At 36.6% G+C, this 9,888-nt stretch overlaps 1 long non-coding RNA gene across 1 annotated transcript; it reads left to right on the top strand.

The window, feature by feature from the left end:
* The first annotated feature begins 240 nt into the window (after positions 1–240).
* Positions 241–8,620, top strand: LOC142166434 (uncharacterized). Its single transcript, XR_012696859.1, has 2 exons — positions 241–378; positions 8,261–8,620. It is a non-coding gene; the product is annotated as an uncharacterized LOC142166434 (long non-coding RNA).
* The last annotated feature ends 1,268 nt before the right edge of the window (positions 8,621–9,888 follow it).

Raw genomic sequence — 9,888 nt, 5'->3', positions numbered from 1 at the left:
GAACCAGTCTTGAACACGCAACACACCATAAGGGAGCGGCAAGAACAGAACAAGAAGATTTTCTTATTTGAAAAACAGTGACGCACACACACATGGGGATTTTGGTTTTGGTTTGATCTTGTTTTTTTCCTTTTTTTAATTTTCAGATTCAAGACATCAAAATATACAAAAAAAAAAAAAAAAAGAAGAAGAAGAAGAAGAAGAAACTATTCTGCTCCTTCACTTCAATTTCGAATTTTTGTTTCAAAATGGATGGAGTGAAAACCGAGATAGGTGTTCGATTCTGTGGAGTTGCCGTTCGAGTTTTCCGGTAGTAGTTCGCCGTCATTGCTCATATCAACTGCTATAATTTGAAGGATTAACTGAGAGTTTTGACAGGTTCATCCCGCTCTTCTCATCTCTTGTGTTGAAATTGGCATTTTAATGTTTCTTTGTTGCTAATTTAAAACCCGAAAATCAGAAGCGACTTAACTACATAGAAGAGTTTGAATGTTCTATTTTCATTCTAGGATCTTGATTATCAAATATCTGGACAAGTTTCTCAACCTAATTTCTTGGATTACCATTTGGCTTTAGTCTAACTAATTGATTAGGTTCATTAACTCCCTGCTAGAATGAATTCATATGGCAATTGCAATACGTATTGAATCAAGTGGTAGGCGATAGCATTCTTTGGATATGATTATTAATATAACATGTTCGTTGTTAGTTTTAATTGAGACTTGTGTTCTCCTTCTGTTAAATTTAAAATGTTAAGTGAAGTGATTTGTGAGCTATCGAATGAGTCTAAGGTATTTCATTACCTTCTCACGCTTGATTATGTGCGCTCTTTTCAATTATCATGATCATCTGGAAGAACACAATAGTGAAGGTTAGGTGATTGGCATTTTTTTTGTGAAAATAAGACGGATTGCTTGGTGACATGGGGTAGTATTTGAAAGGTTCTAAAAAGAGCATGCCATGAATCGCTTTATTCAGCTTTCTTTTATTTATTTTATTTTCTTACCCGCTAGGAGCATGTTAGGTCGACCATACTTGGGTAGGCAAGCTTTAAGATTTTGTTAGCCTTGAGACGAAAGGTCATTCCCTTAGTTAAATTTATCCGGGGAATGCCCCGAAGGATTTATATATACGTTATTCCGGAGAATGCCCCGAAGAACTTTGTAAATATCCTGGAGGCCTTGACGAGCATTGTAGAGAAATCGTAGAATGGGCTAGTTTAAGATTTTTCTTTTCTTTTTTTACATTTTCATTTATTAGGCGGGGACGACCTCGAGCCTCTCTCTTGTGTTTATTTTCCTTTTCTGTGTTTATTTTTACCTCAATTTGAATATTTTAAAAGCCAACTAGATTGAGTACGCAACCATAGTAGTTACGGGACTTGGGGAGTGCCTAACACCTTCTCCCCGAGTTAAATGAACCCCCTTACCCGAATCTCTGGTGCGGACTTATGTTTTGGAGTCCAAAGTGTTTTAAAGGAAAAATTATTTTTTAAAAACGGTGACCTGACACACTGAAATCAAATGTCAGGTGGCGACTCTGAGTTATTTTCCTTTTGAACACACGAATTTTTGTCACTTTCTAATTGAAAACCCTTTCAAGCTTTACAAACCTTTTTATTAATTTTAGAGGGTTTAGTGAGTTGTTGAAAAAAGGGTATGACAGTAGAAATCCGATCACATGCAGAAGGGATTTAAACTAACATGAGGATATTATTACTCGCAATATCCCAGACATCATTCGCTATTGCAATAGCTACTTATTCGATCCCTCATCCTCGAAAGAGGCAAACTCGAGTTCTCATATAACATTGTATCCATAATTACACCCAATACCCTCATGGTAAGTGTAATGGTTGACCTATGAATACAAGTTAAATTACTAAATTTTAGTCGTCTTCCCTTTCTACTCAAATCTTTCCATTCCAATTAACTTCTTTCCTAGACATGCACTGCATTGCCGAATGAATCGTGGCTATTAGTGGCATGCTAAAGTAGCAACACTGATTGGCATTTCAAGAGACAATAAAACGTCAAAGAGTATTTCAATAAAAGTTACTCTAACTTCTTTGGGATCTCACACAATGAAGAAGCAAGGATTCATTCTTCCATTGTCCCATGGTCGATAGCACACGTGGTATGAAACACATGTTACGGTGTTCTCACCTTATATGCGCGTGTGTCCTATTATTTTAATCATCCAACACCGTACAGCTCTTGGTCTAGACACCTTCAAGTGTCTAACCGAGTTTCTTACTTTAATAATCCTCAAACCATCTTCTTAGAGAAACTCGTATCTGGCTTATAAAACAAGTCATAATCGAATAGTGAAATTCGTAAGTTATCAAGAACGACCTCTACAAGTAAATATAACCCCGCATTATCCAAAGTTCTATAAGGTCTCATCTCTTTACGATTCTTAACGCAAGAGGCGATTGCTCGTGTGAGAGAGCCAATCTCGCGACTTGTTCGACACACTTTATCAACAAAATATTCATCACATGCATACGAGATATAAGCACAAATTCAAGAGTCAAATATTGATGAGCATATTATAATAGTCATTTTACAATACATAAATATGTTCATATCCTTTGCAAACCTTGTGCCATAACATGTTTCTCAAACAGGTCTCTAGATATCGCCTATGTGAAAGGATCAGCTATCATGCTTCGCGTAGGAATATACTGTAAATTTATCTCTCCACTTGCTACCATGTCTCTTACAAAGTATACTTGATGTCAATGTGTTTGGTCTTGCTTTGATACTTAGGATCTTTTGTATATGCAATAGCCACTTGACTATCACAGTATAGAGTCATGGGATCCTGAGAGTTCTTTGTAATATCCAAATGCTTAAAGAATCTCTTCAACCAAACAGCTTCTTGTACTGCAGACGCACAAGCCACGAACTCAGCTTTCATTGTTGAAAGGGCCGTACAGGTTTGTTTCTTACTTTTCCATGATATAGCACCACCATTAAGTAAGAAGGCATAATCGGATGTTGACTTTCTATCATTCCGATCACCAGCCCAATCAACATCTGTATATCCTCTCAAGTATAAATTTTTCCACTATAACATAGTGAATAATCTGCAGTTCCCTTCAGGTATCTGAAAATTCTCTTCACAGCATTCCAATGATCTCTTCCAGGATTGGATTGATACCTGCTAACAAGACCTACGTCATAACAAATGTCTGGGCGAGTACACATCATAGCGTACATCAAGTTCCCGACAACACTTGAATACGGAACTCGAGACATGTCTTCCTTTTCATTTTCAGTCCTGGGACACATTTCAAGGCTTAAAGTTTCACCTCTCGCTTTAGGAGTATCCATGGATTTGCAACCATTTATGCGAAAATGCTCCAAAATTTTCTTTATATAAGTTTCTTGAGATTGACTCAATAACCTTTTGGAACGGTCTCTTTGGATCTTAACTCCAAGGATATAGTCTGCCTCGCCCATATCTTTCATGTCAAATGACTTTGAAAGCCATGACTTGATAGTTTACAAATACTCCAAATTGTTTCCGGCCAATAAAATATCGTCCACATAAAGAGAAAGAATTACAAACATCCCATTGGGCTTCTTCACATAAATGCAATGGTCTTCATCGATCATGGTGAAATCATATGAGATCACCTCCTTGTGAAATCTCAAATATCATTGCCTTGAAGATTGCTTCCGTCCATAAATAGATCTTTTTAATTTACAGACCTTCTTTTCTTGGCCTTTAACGATGAAGCCTATATGTTGTTCCATGTAGATTTCTTCGTTTAGTTCTCCATTGAGAAAAGCTGTCTTCACGTCCATTTGATGTAATTCCAAATCCAAACGTGCAACAATAACCAAAAAGTAAGCGAATTGAGGTAAACTTCACAACTGGTAAAAATGTTTCCTCATAATCTATTCCAGCTTCTTAAGTAAAGCCTTTTGCCACCAATCGTGCCTTGTATCTTTCTATTGACCCATACGCTTTGCGTTTAACTTTGAGAACCCATTTGTTCCTAATGGCTCTACGCCCAGGCGGAAGATCAACTAAATCCCAGACTTTGTTGGTTTTCATGGACTCTAATTCTTCTTTCATTTCTTTCACCTACTCATCTTTTCCAGGGCTCGATAAAGCCTCAGTCACAGACTTTGGCTCATCTATTTCTATGGGAGATACCAAGAAAATATAATCTTCAATTTCATAAGTACATTTGGGTATATTTTTTCTGCACTCTTTCGTAGTTGAAATTCAGGCTCGTCAGAAGGATTTTGGGATTGGGAGTTCCCACTCCTACTCGGATCAAGAATAAGATTTTGATCAATTTGATTATCAACTGTGTCAAAAGACACTTGCTGGCTATCTGAGTTCAACATTTTATAAAGAGGCTCTCCATTCTTTACGTCGCCCTTCTTTGGAAAATCATTTTCCAAAAATGTGACATCTCGAGATTCAATCTCAGTAATACTTCCATCCTCTAATTCACCAATGAACACATACCCTTTGGAGTGTTCTGAATATCTTATGAAGATACATTTCTTGCCTTTTGGACCTAATTTACCAAACTTACTAAAAGAATCTTTTACGTATGTAGCACAACCCCAAGGTCGTAAATCTTTTAAGTTTGGTTTATGACCAGTCCATAGCTCATAAGGAGTGGAAGAAACTAATATAGAAGGCACTTTGTTCAATATATAAGTTGCAGTCAATAACGCATCTCCCCAAAAGGAGATAGGTAAATTTGCGTGCGCCATCATGGACCTTATCATGACCAGTAATGTTCTATTCCTCCTTTCTGCTACACCATTTTATTGAGGTGTGTATGGAATAGTTAATTGTCTGGTGATTCCCTTTTCATTGCACAATCCTTCAAATTCTTTTGATAGATATTCACGTCCTCTATCGGTTCTTAAGGTCTTAATCCTTTTGTCTAATTGATTCTCAACTTCATTCATATATTTTTAAAGCATTCAAGTGCTTCAGATTTATGAGAGATCAGATAGACATAACCAAAGCGTGTGAAATCATCAATGAACGTAATGAAGTATAAAGCACCAAACCTAGCCCTCACATTCATTGGACCACAGATATCAGAATAGATAATTGCAATGGAAAATTTTCTCTCTTAACCTTTCCAAATGGTTTACGTGTAATCTTTCCAGCAAGACAATTTTCACAAGTTGGCATTTCAATTTTAGAGAAAGGACCTAGATGTCCTTCCTTAGCCAATCTATTCATTCGATCCTGACCTATGTGACCTAATCTTGCATGCCATGTAATAACATCAACATCATTGTTACTAGAATAACATGCCATAACACAACAGTCAACATAATAGTTATACGTAGAAGGATTACAATCTAACACAATAAAACCATCATAACGATGTCCATAACCATAAAAAACATTGTCTTGAGTAATTCTAAGATCACTGCAACTAAAGTTCAAATTGAAATCTAAATCTAGAAGAACAGACACAGATACTAAGTTTCGTCGAATCTTTGGAACATACAGGACGTCATGCAACATCAAAGATCGGCCACCACGCATGTCCATTCTGCAAGTGCCTATCCCTTTGATTTCAAGTTTTGCATTGTTTCCCACATATATATGCTCTGATACCATTGTAATATCAAACCTATGGGAGAGAACAACGAATTGTGTACCTTATTGATGCAGCGGAAACCGTTGAACTCACCACCAAAAGAATTGCCCCAAATCGTATTCTGAATCTCCAGGAAACAGAGTTTTTGTTCACAAACTAAATGCCTAAAGTTCACTGTGTTCTTCCTTTCTTTAGTTTTTGCACACAAGAATCTCTGTACTGAAGAGAAGTATATAGAGAAGAGGAGATGGGGAGAACTAACGATGATAACTCCTACTCCACGTTCTCACGTCTCTCAAAAGAAAACGTGTGGTAGTTTTTGGGAGTAAAAACCTATGTGTAACTTCCTTAGGTTTTATCTCTTTTTTTATCTTTTTTTTAAAACGGTTCGGATCAGTCCACATGGGCAACTCATGACCCAAACCTTATATCCAACATTACTCCTAAAAGGTTTAAGGTCATAAATAGAGATGCTTTCGCAATTGATTTAGTCTAAAATCACATGCAAAATTAGCTCTAGTAAATTTAAAGATATGAATGCGACTACAACCACATCGTGATATTTTTTTGTTTTTCAAAATTCGAATGAAAGTTATAAGTTGGAGATTTTGAAAAATTAACTTATATACACTAGTAAAAAATATTTTAAAAAATCACTATCAGATCATCGAAAGATCCTTAAAAATAAGGCATGTTACATGTTACTAAAAGTTAAAACTGATGTAAAAAAAATTACATTATCAATATATACAAGTTAAATTCCGTCTCTTCATGATCAACTAATCTAAGAATCAACATCTTGCAAGTGAGACTTAATTTTTTTTTCTCTTCTACACGACTGTCAATTTTTACTAGTTTTACAAGGTCTCTCTATGAACTTTTGTTTTTCTTGAATTCAATACATGCACCTTCTGTTTCAAAATCCAAGTTTAATTATGTCCATTTTGATAAAAATCCCACCAAACCACCATTTAAGAAACTCAAATTCACTGAATCTTCTAGCATTACTATTCTATAATTTTGGGCATTTGCATCTATATCCGCTTTTTGGGTCACGTTTTAACTTGTGCCCGCTTTACAAAAAAAATTGCAAGCGTACCCACTTTTTCGCGTGACTTCAGCATACGGGGCTGAAGTAGCAAAGGCAATCACGCAAAACTTCAGCATTCTAGTAGACAAGACTGAAGTAGCAAGTGTGCTGAACCAAGTGTGCTGAAGTTTTTGTTTGTAATTGCTGAACTTAAGCATAGTAGCTGGAGTTTTATTCTCTATTTGCTGAAGTTTTTATTTGTAGTTGCTGAAATTTTTGTTTTTGTAACTGGTGAACTTCAGCTCTAGAGCTGAAGTTTTTATTTTGTAACTGTCAAACTTCAGCTCTAGAGCTGAAGTTTTTGTTTGTATCTGGCGAACTTCAGCTCTAGAGCTGAAGTCTTTGTCCTGGATAAGCTTTTTCAAAAATTTAGTAGAGATGTTGAAGTTATTTAGTTCATTTGTAAAAACTTCAGCTTATTTAGTGCTGAAGTTTTTATAAAACTTACTTGTGTGAATGGGTGAGGCCACTGAACCTGTCAGTGTTGTCTAGCATCTGGGTTACTTGGTTAGATAAAAGTTAAGTATTTTCCACATGCCTTATCTCAGGTTCAGTTACTGGGTCCTGTTTTAAACCAGAAGTGCTTTATGAATTGGAACCTTGTATGGGTATTAGTATGCTTTGCTGTGCACATGAATAATTTATGTATTAGAGGTGATTGCCTTGGATAGGGGTGTTTTAGTAAGGCCCTTCTGTTAGTTGAGGATAATAGCAAATAGTATGAACATGAACATGCTGCAAGAAGCTAGCAGTTCTAGTACTAGCAAGGTAATGATTTGACATAAAAGAGATTAAGACTTTACCAGACAAAGAGAATTAATACAATTCTTTTTCTGGTTACTTTTCCATGAAAGGCTCCCCACTGGAGCCTACCTCCATTATGTGGGGGTACAATCAAACCTCATTTGCCACAAGTGCAGCCAGATAAATGAAACCTCAGCACACATCTTCTTTGAATGCACCATTGCACACACCTTCTGGCAGGACATCATCTCCAAAAGCAATAAGGAAATCAATACTTCTATCCATGCTTTCAACACCACAGATTGGCCAAACACTTGGGCAACCCTAAAGAAAAAAGCATACAACAGCATCATTACTTGGGAAGAGCTCCTCCCTTTCTGTTTCTGGCAAATATGGCTAACAAGGAATAATAACCTCTTCAATAACAAAAGAGATAGGGCAGACTCAAAATGTGCAATAGCAGGCTACTGAATATGCTACAATGATGCTGGATAAAGAACCCAAAAAATGAAGAACATCTGGGTAAAATGGGAGCCACCAAACAACAATTCCTTCAAGCTAAATACTGATAGAGCTGCAACAGGGAATCCGGGCAAGGAAGGCCTGGTGGGAGTATTCAGAAATGCAAGTGAAAACTGGATATTGGGCTACATGGGCTCAATCCAATACACCACCAACACCCAAGCAGAACTACTAGCTCTTCTTAAAGGACTGCAAATTGCAGAAGAAAGACAGTTCACACCTTTGGAAATAAACACTGACTCAACAGAGGTAATTAGAATGCTAATTAATGGAAACCTCTATTTTGACTCACTTATTCATGAATGCAGGAATCGTCCAAAGATTAGGCGACGTGGTGGTAAAGCACAGTTACAGAGAGACCAACAAAGTTGTTGACATGCTAGCAAAGGAAGGGGCAAGAAAAAAAAATTGAAGATGTTTTTGTAACATTAGTTCCTCCGGTGTTTGTCAACTATGTTTTTTGGGCAGACATCGCAGGAACTATGTTTGAAAGGAAAACAATGGACTATAATAGTGATAGTAACAGTATGCTAGAGGGGGCTACCACATACCCACCCACAAATAATCTTTTGTACACCCTAACGGGTAGTTGATTTTAGTTATAATATGCATCCGTTTAATAAAAAAAAAAAAGACAAAAGGAGAAGAGCAAGAAAATCAATTGTATCTATGAATATTTGTATTAGTGTATATTCATAGCAACACTAACAACAGTAGAAGAAAGAAGAAGAAGAAGGAAACGAAGGAGGAGAAAGGGGGCTAAAGTTATTTAAAAAGTAGTTACAAGTTAAAACTTATTAAAAAAATGAGTATAGATTAAATGGGAGTGACCAAATAGGATGCCCCGTACAATTTTTAGTACAATCTTGCAATGGACTGCTTCTCTATTCTAGATTAACCATTACTCTTTTGGGGGAAACTTGTGACCATTTACATCTTATACAAATTTATAGTCCACAAATCCAGTTTGATGTGTATGAGATGAAAAGAAACTATTCGGAATGGTCTGTAACTTACAAATGGTGACCGAATCGATTACAAATGCGTAAAAATTGCACGGGGCGTCCTATCTGGTCGCCCCCATTTAACCTATACCCATTTTTTAAAATTTTTTTAACTTGTACCCACTTTTTAAACAACTTCAGCCCCTTTATCCTCCTCCTTCTGCTCCTCAAATTCAAAAGTGACTTATAATTTTAGCCAGACATTCCCTGATCGAACTTCAACCGGAAAATAAATTCCAGCGAGTCTTCACGCTTGCCGGTTGAATTTATATTTGCTTGTGCTTACGTTATTGTCGCTTTCGTTTTGGAATTATATCCATAATGTTTCGATAGTATTCTGTTGGTTCCCATATTGTTCGCACGAATAATTTGAACAGACTGCTACAAAAAGAAAACAAAAACTTCTGCGTGACTTCGGCAGTGATTATTTTTAAGTAAAGGATGGAAGGTGTTGAATTGGGTGGAAAGATTCCAAGAAGCACGAAGAAGCAACTAATAACGTGATTTGAAGAGACAAAGTGGCATTTGAATTATGAAAGGTTACAAAACAAAAACTTCGTCAGTTACAAAAATAAAAACTTCAGCTCTAGAGTTGAAGTTTTCAGGTACAACACAAAAACTTCAGCTCTAGAGCTGAAGTTTCCCAGTTACAACACAAACTTCAGCTCTCGCCAGTTACAAAAACAAAAACTTCAGCTCTAGAGTTGAAGTTTCAAGTTACAACACAAACTTCAGCTCTAGAGCTGAAGTTTCCCGTTACAACACAAAAACTTCAGCTCTAGAGCTGAAGTTTCCCAGTTATAACACAAAAACTTCAGCTCTAGAGCTGAAGTTTCCCAGTTACAACACAAAAACTTCAGTTCTTCCCGTTACAACACAAAAACTTCAGCTCTAGAGCTGAACTTCAGGCTCGGCTACTAGAATGCTGAAGT

The sequence above is a fragment of the Nicotiana tabacum genome, chromosome 11 (genome assembly GCF_000715075.1).
Source record: "Nicotiana tabacum cultivar K326 chromosome 11, ASM71507v2, whole genome shotgun sequence".
Classification (NCBI taxonomy): Eukaryota; Viridiplantae; Streptophyta; class Magnoliopsida; order Solanales; family Solanaceae; genus Nicotiana; species Nicotiana tabacum.
This window is presented reverse-complemented; position numbering and strand designations above follow the sequence as displayed.